We start from the raw sequence: 12,039 nt of genomic DNA on the forward strand, positions 1-12,039 counted from the left end.
GGGACTCCAGTTACCCCTATGGGGTTTTTAAGTAGTTAGGTATTATTCCTCTATTTTGCTTATAAATGCATGTTAAATAGATGGGTTTCCGCGCGACGTCATCACAGAGCAGAGTGCGTCATCTGCGCATGCGGGAGGTAGAACGAACCGGAAGCGCCATTGACACTGTTGTTATTTTCGGGATTTAGATAGGCATAATGCTGCTATTTTAGGCATAATAGGCATAATGCTGCTATTATATACAAACAGATCCAACTTCCGACAAATCATTTTTATTGAGTAAAGAAGATATTACAAACTGCATCATTTAATCTACTTTCATTAAACATCTGTTGTTGTGGTCGGGAGTTAAATGCCGTCGCTTCGAAAACAAACATGACAAGAAGTTGTTGTGCAGTAAATTGCGCCAATAAATCAAAAGATGGGTGGAAAATGTTCAATATTCCGAGGGGATCACACCCATTTGCTAAACACAGAAGAATATTATGGCTACAGGTCATTAAAAGGGCGGATTGGGGTTCCAGTGGCTCCAACGATGGTGAGAGTTTGTGCAGCGCCCACTTCATATCTGGTATGTTTGTTTTCTAATATTATCTTAGCTAGGTATGCAATGAGTAAGTTGACACTGTGTGTGATTCATTGAACTGACATATTAAATAATAGCAGGGGTCTTCAACGTTTTCAGCCCAAGGACCCCCTAGCTGAGAGAGAGATGAAGCAGGGACCCCCTAGCTGAGAGAGAGATGAAGCAGTGACCCCCTAGCTGAGAGAGCTATGAAGCAGGGACCCCCTAGCTGAGAGAGAGATGAAGCAGGGACCCCCTAGCTGAGAGACAGATGAAGCAGGGACCCCCTAGCTGAGAGAGCTATGAAGCAGGGACCCCCTAGCTGAGAGAGAGATGAAGCAGGGACCCCATAGCTGAGAGAGAGATGAAGCAGGGACCCCCTAGCTGAGAGACAGATGAAGCAGGGACCCCATAGCTGAGAGAGAGATGAAGCAGGGACCCCCTAGCTGAGAGACAGATGAAGCAGGGACCCCATAGCTGAGAGACAGATGAAGCAGGGACCCCTTAGCTGAGACAGAGATTAAGCAGGGACCCCTAGCTGAGAGACAGATGAAGCAGGGACCCCCTAGCTGAGAGAGAGATGAAGCAGGGACCCCCTAGCTGAGAGACAGATGAAGCAGGGACCCCCTAGCTGAGAGACAGATGAAGCAGGGACCCCATAGCTGAGAGAGAGATGAAGCAGGGACCCCCTAGCTGAGAGACAGATGAAGCAGGGACCCCTTAGCTGAGAGAGAGATTAAGCAGGGACCCCTAGCTGAGAGACAGATGAAGCAGGGACCCCCTAGCTGAGAGAGAGATGAAGCAGGGACCCCCTAGCTGAGAGACAGATGAAGCAGGGACCCCCTAGCTGAGAGACAGATGAAGCAGGGACCCCATAGCTGAGAGAGAGATGAAGCAGGGACCCCCTAGCTGAGAGACAGATGAAGCAGGGACCCCATAGCTGAGAGAGAGATGAAGCAGGGACCCCCTAGCTGAGAGACAGATGAAGCAGGGACCCCTTAGCTGAGAGAGAGATTAAGCAGGGACCCCTAGCTGAGAGACAGATGAAGCAGGGACCCCCTAGCTGAGAGAGAGATGAAGCAGGGACCCCCTAGCTGAGAGACAGATGAAGCAGGGACCCCCTAGCTGAGAGACAGATGAAGCAGGGACCCCCTAGCTGAGAGACAGATGAAGCAGGGACCCCATAGCTGAGAGAGAGAGATGAAGCAGGGACCCCCTAGCTGAGAGACAGATGAAGCAGGGACCCCTTAGCTGAGAGAGAGATTAAGCAGGGACCCCTAGCTGAGAGACAGATGAAGCAGGGACCCCCTAGCTGAGAGAGAGATGAAGCAGGGACCCCCTAGCTGAGAGACAGATGAAGCAGGGACCCCCTAGCTGAGAGACAGATGAAGCAGGGACCCCATAGCTGAGAGAGAGATGAAGCAGGGACCCCCTAGCTGAGAGACAGATGAAGCAGGGACCCCCTAGCTGAGAGACAGATGAAGCAGGGACCCCATAGCTGAGAGAGAGATGAAGCAGGGACCCCCTAGCTGAGAGACAGATGAAGCAGGGACCCCTTAGCTGAGAGAGAGATTAAGCAGGGACCCCTAGCTGAGAGACAGATGAAGCAGGGACCCCCTAGCTGAGAGAGAGATGAAGCAGGGACCCCCTAGCTGAGAGACAGATGAAGCAGGGACCCCCTAGCTGAGAGACAGATGAAGCAGGGACCCCATAGCTGAGAGAGAGATGAAGCAGGGACCCCCTAGCTGAGAGACAGATGAAGCAGGGACCCCTTAGCTGAGAGAGAGATTAAGCAGGGACCCCTAGCTGAGAGACAGATGAAGCAGGGACCCCCTAGCTGAGAGAGAGATGAAGCAGGGACCCCCTAGCTGAGAGACAGATGAAGCAGGGACCCCCTAGCTGAGAGACAGATGAAGCAGGGACCCCCTAGCTGAGAGAGAGATGAAGCAGGGACCCCCTAGCTGAGAGACAGATGAAGCAGGGACCCCTTAGCTGAGAGAGAGATTAAGCAGGGACCCCTAGCTGAGAGACAGATGAAGCAGGGACCCCCTAGCTGAGAGAGAGATGAAGCAGGGACCCCCTAGCTGAGAGACAGATGAAGCAGGGACCCCCTAGCTGAGAGACAGATGAAGCAGGGACCCCCTAGCTGAGAGACAGATGAAGCAGGGACCCCATAGCTGAGAGACAGATGAAGCAGGGACCCCATAGCTGAGAGAGAGATGAAGCAGGGACCCCCTAGCTGAGAGACAGATGAAGCAGGGACCCCTTAGCTGAGAGAGAGATTAAGCAGGGACCCCTAGCTGAGAGACAGATGAAGCAGGGACCCCCTAGCTGAGAGAGAGATGAAGCAGGGACCCCCTAGCTGAGAGACAGATGAAGCAGGGACCCCCTAGCTGAGAGACAGATGAAGCAGGGACCCCCTAGCTGAGAGAGAGATGAAGCAGGGACCCCCTAGCTGAGAGACAGATGAAGCAGGGACCCCCTAGCTGAGAGACAGATGAAGCAGGGACCCCTTAGCTGAGAGAGAGATGAAGCAGGGACCCCCTAGCTGAGAGACAGATGAAGTAGGGACCCCTCAATATTGTATAAAATTGAGTTTCTGCTTTACTTGGTCTGCTCTTTTTTCCGTCTACACCTTTACTTCTTTGACAAAAATAGCTCACAACACCTCGCAGCGCGAGGCGTTGTGAGCTTGCAGATCCGCTATTTTTGGCAAAAGTTCTCCTCAGAAAAGGGATGCTAGGGTTCAAGTGGTTCATGTAAAAAAAAAATCATATCACACAAAGATTTGGCGGACCCCCTGTAGTAGCTTTGAGGACCCCCTAGGGGTCCCAGACCCCCTGTTGAAGACCCCTGAATTATAGGATTGTTCAGTTGGTGATACATGGTACATTTTGGTGGAGTGTCTTCATCAGCTGATATCACATGTGTTGTACAAGCAATGTTCTTAAACTGTGGATAACGTTAACCAGTGTGCAGTTTGAGCTGGCTGAGCTCCTGTTTTTTAAAATGCTGAAAATAGCCGATCTACAAGCTCACGTCTCTTTGAAGTGAAAGTAGTTAAAGGGTCTGTTGGTCTGAGCCTTTCCTGTGAGCCAATTTGCACCGACTCTTTTTGATGTTAATGTTAATTAGTGTCATTGGTAATACCTATGAATGATGCAATGATTGATGCTAATGTGAATTAAGTGTATGTATGTTGTATACACATAGGCTGTCGCTGTGAAAAAGGCCAGTCAGCCAGTGTAATCTGTCCTCTGTCTCTTCATCAGGAGCACCGTCCATGGAGTATGACAGTCCAGATTTTGTTCCATCAATTTTTTCCCACAACACCAGAGACAACACAGCAAAAGTGGCACGGTCAGTGTGATACTGTATATTGTAACAGTTTCAACTGACCAGTCATCAATTGTAATATTGTAATCTGCCTTTGCCCTTTGTTGCTTGTTTAGTATGTGAACAAATAATGTCAGTTTTTGGTCTTGTTTGTTATTGTGTTCTTTAATATGTTGCTAATTATTTAGTACAGGGGTCTTCAACCTTTTCAGGCCAAGGACCCCCTAACAGAGAGAGAGATGAAGCAGGGACCCCCACTATACATTACATAAAATTGTGTTGCAGATTAAAGCTTTTCATAGATGTTGGATTCACGTTAATGTGTATTTTCAGACATGTAACGACTTAAACCGTCAATACTTCAATAATAAACTTTCACTCTGTACTTGGTCTGCTCTTTTTTGCCCTCTTTGCCGAAAATAGCAGATCTACAAGCTCACAACGCCTCGCGCTGCGAGGCGTTGTGGGCTTGTAGATCGTCTATTTTTGGCTAAAGTTGTCCTTACAATAGGGATGCTAGGGTTCAAGTGGTTAATGTAAAAAAAAATGATCCTATCACACAGAGATTTGGCGGACCCCCTGTAGCAACTCTGAGGACCCCCCCTTGAAGACCCCTGATTTAGTACATTAACTTTACCATACTGTACTGTTTTTATTTTTCTAGATATAAAAGAAAAAGAAGTCGGGATGAAAACAAGGGCCCTCTTACAAGACTGGATGAGAATATAGCTCCTGTTCCTAGCCCCACAGGCCAAATGGACACAGATCCTCATGTATCCCCTGAAGGTACGTATGTGCAAGGCAAGCCATAACTGTTTACTTGGTTTTGTTGGTTGGTGGGTGGGTGAGTAATTGTATAGTGTTGTAGAGCAGACCTGCCAACCATTCTGTTTTCACCAGGAGACTCCTGTTCTTCCATTTCTCCTGTTCTTATCCTGTTTTGGGGGATTCCACCCTTTTTATTTTTGTGTCGCCCCTCACTAATATGCAGCCACGGCCATTCATGTTAATTAGCTAGTTCCATGAGTTTTTGATATGCAAATCACAATGGCAGTATGTAGTCCAGGGGCCAACACTGATATTTTCACAAATTGGTACCACCTAAGGTGACCGTAAAGTTTTTGTATTTTTGTCTTCCTACATGTCTCTAGTTTATATTTTGGTATGATAGCCCTTCCAATCTTGTAGCTTAATGGCAGTTATCACTACCTAACGGCTAATGTATCCGGTAGGAGACACAAAGTAGAATCTTTGTGTCTCCTACCCCGGGCATCAAATTATTGCGACAAAAAACAAAATACATCCATGTATTCAAGGCTTCATGGGGTGTGCAATTGATAACTTCTCAGATTTTTTTTTGCAAAAAGACTGCTTTCCATAAGCTTGTAAAAGTTGACCCTCCTTCGGTCTAGGGTGGTCATAGCTGAATGGGTAGAGAGTCCCCCTGGAAAACTTAAAGGAGGAGTTCACCCAAAAAATGATTTATTTTCTATCAATTGCACACCCCATGAAGCCTTGAACACATGGATATATTTTGTTTTTTGTCGCAATAATTTGATGCCCGGGGTAGGAGACACAAAGATTCTACTTTGTGTCTCAAATATAAACTACAGACATGTAGGAAGACAAAAATACAAAAACTTTACGGTCACCTTAGGTGGTACCAAAATATGGCTTGGCCCCTGGACTAATGTGAGTGGGCAAGGTGTGAGTGGGCTCTCTCTCTCTCTCACATTCTGGCACACACACCCCAAAAAAACTCTTTCTGAGAGAATGGGAATGTTACTGTTTTACTGTCGCTTTATGTCTGGATAAACTCCAGTCCAATGCAATTTTAAAGAGATAGTCATTTTTAAGTAATTAGGCTAGTGGTTATTATTAAATATGTCTCTTTTATTACTACTTTTAACTTTTTAATGGATCCTATGTAAGTAAAGGCTGATAAAAGTGTCAAACTCCCAAAATCCACCAGAATACTGGAATTTACATCTACTCTGTTCTGTTTCTACCTATACGTTGTTATACCTTTCAATCCGGATGCCACCTCTGCGTCTCATTAGTTGTTGCTATAATATAGTAACATCATTTGTTATTTTTTATTTTTAGTAAGAATTTTAACATTTTCAGAAAACCATGGTTAGGTTTTAGAAGGCGTTTTTAGAATCGGCCTCAGGTCTAAATGGCTTAAAAACTTCCTGGGGGGGACCCCCAGACCCCCTGCTTGTGGGCGTGGTCAGTATGACCCCCCCCCCCTGGAAAAAAATCTCCTGTTATCGGACGGTCTGAGGTTGGCAGGTATGTTGTATAGACATGTAGATATTCTGTGTGTGAGAGAGATGTGTGCATATCTGACTGGTTCTTGTGATGTGTTGCACAAGAACATCTACTGTATGTAATTGTTATACTTTTATGTTGTAGATAACAGAGTTTTCATGCTCCAAAAAGAGATGGACCAACTGAACCTGCAGTACAACCAGCTCCGTCATGACTGGCAAGCTCTGAAGACAGAACTGGAGGCCACAAAGGAAGAGAATCTGAAACTGAAGGAGCAGCTACAACTGTCCAATTTTGGGTTTGATTCTATTAAGGACTCGGCCTTTAAGGTGCGTTTTTTTACTGGTTTACAGGAATTACAGGTTTTCATTTGGCTGTTGAATATTATACAAAGAAGCTCACTCGTGCTTAAGGGTGGGTTAAGCTGGGAGAACCACTTTCTTTTGGTCCTAATGAAATGTAGACTTGGACTGACCAACAGAGACCTTGCCTACAGATTTGGGCTTTCATTTTCAACTGTATCAAAAATCTTAAGAGAGTGGATACCCCTGTTGTCCGCAATATTGAAGCCCATGATACTATGGCCTAGTAAGGATGCAGTGAGGGCGAACATGCCAAAGAGTTTTAAACCAAAATTTAAGAACTGCCGTTGTATTATAGACTGTACAGAGATTTTTATTGAGAGAACATACAATCTCAAAGCAAGAGCTGAAACCTGGTCAAATTATAAGCACCAAAACACAATGAAATATCTAATTGGAATAACACCAGCAGGAGCTATATCTTTTTTGTCGGATGGGTGGGGAGGCCGTGCCTCTGACAAGTTAATAACTTTAGATTCCAACTTTTTGAGAAAACTTGATTATGGGGATGAGGTTCTTGCAGATAGAGGTTTCCTTGTTAGAGAGGAACTGGCCAGTGTAGGAGCAACGTTAAGAATCCCAAGTTTCACTAAGGGAAAATCTCAGTTGCCTGGTTCTTGTGTTGACACTTCACGGCAGTTATCAAACGTCCGCATACATGTGGAAAGAGTTATAGGTCAGCTTAAAAGATTTCAGATACTTAACACTGTGATACCCATCAGTCAGGTAGATATGTTAGATGACATTGTAACCATATGTGCTGTTCTCACCAACCTTAGGAGGACTGTGGTGGCCCGACGATAATGATTTTTCTCTTTTTTCTTTTTTAAATATACTTTATTTTTTAAGGTTGAAACAAACATGGGACACATTAGAGATACTGCAGCACACTGCATACTGTTTGACTGTACTGTGTGAGTTAAATGCCTCAACTCCTCCAATTCCAAGTGCTTGTCAGGGTGGTGGGGGTCCCCAGAGAGAGAGAGAGAGAGAGACTGAATAAGAAGAGTTTGAAATGATCTAAGACAGACACTGTCGGTACACTCGCAGTAACAAAGTGGAAAGAACTTTAAAAATATGCATATTTTACATGGACAGAATAAATGCTGGTCTCGACACAAACACCTTTATACAGAGAAGATGTACATGAACATAAAACGTTGTGGTTTATGTCTGTTGAAGAAATTATCTATTTTTGATCATTTGATTTATTTGAAAATCTCACTTTAAACCACACCATAAAAAACAACCCTACTATATATGTTTTAAATAACAACAGCTGATCACATTAAATATATTCACAGCCACTCTGTTCAGAAGCAGGTCATTCAGTGTCGCCAGTTCTTATCAAACCACGTGTTGTAACTCTCAGGTGGTCCTTAACTTTCCACTGGGTACAATGACGTGCCCAATATTTGTTGCCAGTGTGCACATGTGTGTGACAGCTATGGGTCCATTTGGTTCCATTTGTACATTCTCAGAGTTCAAATAAAATACGTAGGATTTTACAGTGTAGACTGAGGTCCCAGGGATAAACATCTTATGAAATTTGGGTCTGTGGTTTTATGCATATCAAACTGAGGGTCCTTGAAATTCAAAGGGTTGAGAATGACTGGTGTAGAATACGTAGAATATGTAGAATATGTAGAATATGTAGAATCCCAGACACACTGCATACTGTTACTGTACTTGTGCTGTTTCTGCATTTCTGTCTAATAAAATAATCTATCAAAATTCACCAGGCCTGTGTTTGTCCTGTAATATAAATTCAAAGTCCTCTTTTAATGTGATTCAACACTACAGTATATTTATTTATTTGGGATCTATTTGCAAGATCCACACTTCCATTCTTTGGACTTTCTGGTTATGTTTACACATACATAGTGGAAGTGCTGGCAGCATTTTGTGCATGTGATCATTTTGCCAAAGCTAGGCCTTTTGCAATGCAGACATGAGATCTGTTCAGCCAACTTGGGGTCTTTGCGGCGGCAGAGGAGTTCTGGGAGGAGGTGCTCTGTGAAGAAGACTTCAGCCCTGGGAAGTGTTTGTTGGAGAAAGGCTTCATCTCTCTGCAGCCGGGAAATAACACTCCCTGTTTTGGTCCACACCATGAAGTCACACATGTCCATTTGACTAACATACATTTCGAGTTGAATCTGTGCATAATATGGGTGGGTTGTTCGCAGATCATAGTTTTTATCGAGGCAAAATGATGTGTCCGACTCTGCTCCCTCTAATCCCTCCATGTACTTGAATGGACATTTAATTTCCAGCACACCTGTTCCACAGCAGTCGCAGGAAAATACGCCATCAGGAGAGGCAGCCAGATATGGTTCATCTGCTTTCACAGTTAGACCGACTGATTTGATCTTGAAATTAGCATGGATCTTCCTCATTTCGGTCTCATACATTTGGCGTGCAGTACCTTCCATTTTTCTGCCCCACATGATCGCTGGAACAGTGGAGAGATCCGTGGACTCGTACTGCATTAGCTCTTTAACGAGACTTTCAATTGAGGAATCCTTGCATTTGACAATTTTGTGAAAGGTACTGCCTGTTACACGACCAATTCTATGAATGTTCCAGGTTTCACACTCTGCCTGCTTTTTTGTCACATCCTGTAGATAGTCCAATGTGTTAGTTGTACATTGCCATCTCATTTTGTCATAGCTAGTTTTACACATCTCTTTAAGGTCAGCTGATGACAGGTCTTTAGCATCTGGATCATACATAGCTGTCAGGGGCTCAGGGAGTTCACATTCTGTTTCTGATGCTGTATCTGTGTCTGAGTCTGCAGTTGTGTTGATGGATGTAAACAGGACAGCGCTTGCATATACATTTTCCAAAGCCTGGATGTCTTCTGCTGTTATTGCTGTGTAATATATGTAATATGTAAGAAATATTGGGGGGGGGGGGTAAAGAAAGACAAAGAACATTTTAATCACAATCAAAATTACACAGACATTGATATTGTTCTCAATGTTGAATATCAATGTTGTTCTGCTGACAAATTAGTTGAATTATGTAGAATGTAAACAAAACCAGGCCTCTGATTTTGACTAGAAATACATTACATTGAAAACTATAGAGATATGGCTGGTTTGCAATATCTTGTCTCTGTGCTAAGTGCTATTGATACTCAGAAATGTAATCTGTCTGCAAATGTTCACACCACTGTATGCTCCCTGTAGCCTAATTCATAGCATTTTATTTCATAATTAAGAGTCTGCACAAAGTGCATTAAGGGTAAAATTCAGACCTGCCAACCCTTCTGTTCTCAGGAGACTCCTGCTATTTGACCCCATCCCCTGGACGTCTCCTGTTCTTCCATTTCTCCTGTTCTTATCCTGTTTTGGGGGATTCCACCCTTTTTGTGTGGCCCCTCACTGATATGCAGCCAATGCCATTCATGTTAATTTGCTAGTTCCTTGAGTTTTTGATATGCAAATCAGTAAAATCACAATGGCAGTATTTGATTGTTCTTTTTGTTGGAAGGTGAGTGTTCTCTCTCTCTCTCTCTCTCTCTCTCTCTCTCTCTCTCTCTCTCTCTCTCTCTCTCTCTCTCTCTCTCTCTCTCTCTCTCTCTCCACCCAAAAAAAACTCTTTCTGAGAGAATGGGAATGTTACTCTTTTACTGTCGCTTTATGTCTGGATAAACTCCAGTCCAATGCAATTTTAAAGAGTTAGTCATTTTTAAGTAATTAGTGGTTATTATTAAATATGGCTCTTTTATTGCTACTTTTTAACTTTTTATTGGATCCTAAGTAAAGGCTGATAAAAGTGTCAAACTCCCCAAATCCACCAGAATACTGGAAATTACATCTACTCTGTTAAAAATTTCCTGGGGGGGGCCCCAAGATCCCCCGCTTGGGGGGGGGGGGGGTCAGTATGCCCCCCTGGAAATAATCTCCTGTTATCGGACGGTCTGAGGTTGGCAGGTATGGTAAAATTGGATGCTTCAGTCAAGCTTCGGGTGCGCGTAATGGTTAAGTATCAGCGCGTTACGCACGGAGCTCATCACAGGTGACTGATTCATACCTGGTACATTTTGGGGTGCTGGTGCATGACGGATTAGCGGCAACTCTGTCAGATGCCTCTTTGGTCGGCTGAAATTGATGTCCAACAACTTTTGTGGCTCAACATTTTTCCTGGACATATCCTTCCACTGGTTTGGTTCGGAAGTACAGGCAACCTCCTCCTCGGTGCGTCTCCGTCCTGACATCTCAACTTGGCACATGATGGCTGCAGCATGGCTGCAACAAGAAGCGAGCCTGAAGCCATGGATAGATTATTACTTTTAGCATCCGTGAGTTGAATTATGATCTCAGATGATCTGCTGCTGTGTTTCTTACTTACCCTGCCATACATGTGCAGTTCGCTGTTAGGATGTACCCAAGGCCCTTATGCACGTAAATCCAGGCATCATATGGTTTTGTCTTCTGGCCTTGTCTCTGGCTTGGTAGGACATTCGCCCTCAAAACGCAAAAATCTGATCCTGTGTCATACAACTTTATCTCGTGCACATTACCGCTAAGTACATAATTATATGCATCCAAGGATTTGTATGCACGTAGATTTTCCCTTGTGTACACACTGGGCTTCTGTATGAGATACAGGTAAATCTCGGGCCATGTGATGGGTGGCCATTTGGACATATCTACAATCCAGTCGTTGTCTGGAATGTTGTATGGATCTGGTAATGTCTCTCCATTACTAAGAACCAATTTATTAATATAGTCGGCTCGGTCAGAGTTACTTAATTGTGCAGTGTAATCGGATGCCATCTTCTACCTTCTTCTTCACTGACCACTGACTGATCACTTGTCAAAGATGAAAACAATGAAAAGGTGACGTGACTACAGGTCGCAGCAGGTCGTAAAGTATTGTCATCTGTCATCTGACCACTGATCACTTGTCAAAGTTGAAAAGGTGACGTGACTACAGATGGCAGCAGGTCGTAAAGTATTCTTGTCATAAACATGTTTATTTTGAACAGTGGCGGAAAAAGTACTCAATTTTTTTACTTAAGTAAAAGTACCAATTCTACAATGAAAGTAAAAGTCCGGTATTCAAACAGTACAAAAGTACAACATAGATAGTAACTAGTAACTAAGTTTTCATATAATTGTAGTGGAGTAAAAGTACAATATTTAGATCCAAGATGTAGTGGAGTAGAAGTAAAAGTATTGGAAATAGTAAAGTAAAGTACAAATACCTCAATTGCACTTAAGTACAGTACTTAAGTAAATGTACTTACTTACTTAGTTACTTTACACCACTGATTTGAAAGCCCCTGATATGACCAGGAGCATGATCAAATAACGTGAGGATTGCAAAATTAGGATGGTATATCATTCAATGACGTCTTGAGCATTTTAATTATAGGCATAATGCTGCTATTATATACAAATAAAAGACAAACAGATCCAACTTCCGACATATCATTTTTATTGAGTAAACAAGATATTACAAACTGCATAATTTAATCGACTTTGATTAAAC

At 43.6% G+C, this 12,039-nt stretch overlaps 1 long non-coding RNA gene across 1 annotated transcript; it reads left to right on the plus strand.

The window, feature by feature from the left end:
• Window positions 1-358: 358 nt before the first annotated feature.
• LOC308102028 lies at window positions 359-4,671 on the plus strand. Its single transcript, XR_013934606.1, has 3 exons — window positions 359-571; window positions 3,838-3,925; window positions 4,566-4,671. It is a non-coding gene; the product is annotated as an uncharacterized lncRNA (long non-coding RNA).
• Window positions 4,672-12,039: the final 7,368 nt, after the last annotated feature.

This window comes from Gymnoscopelus braueri (genome assembly GCF_963280865.1).
Source record: "Gymnoscopelus braueri genome assembly, chromosome: 15".
Lineage (NCBI taxonomy): Eukaryota > Metazoa > Chordata > Actinopteri > Myctophiformes > Myctophidae > Gymnoscopelus > Gymnoscopelus braueri.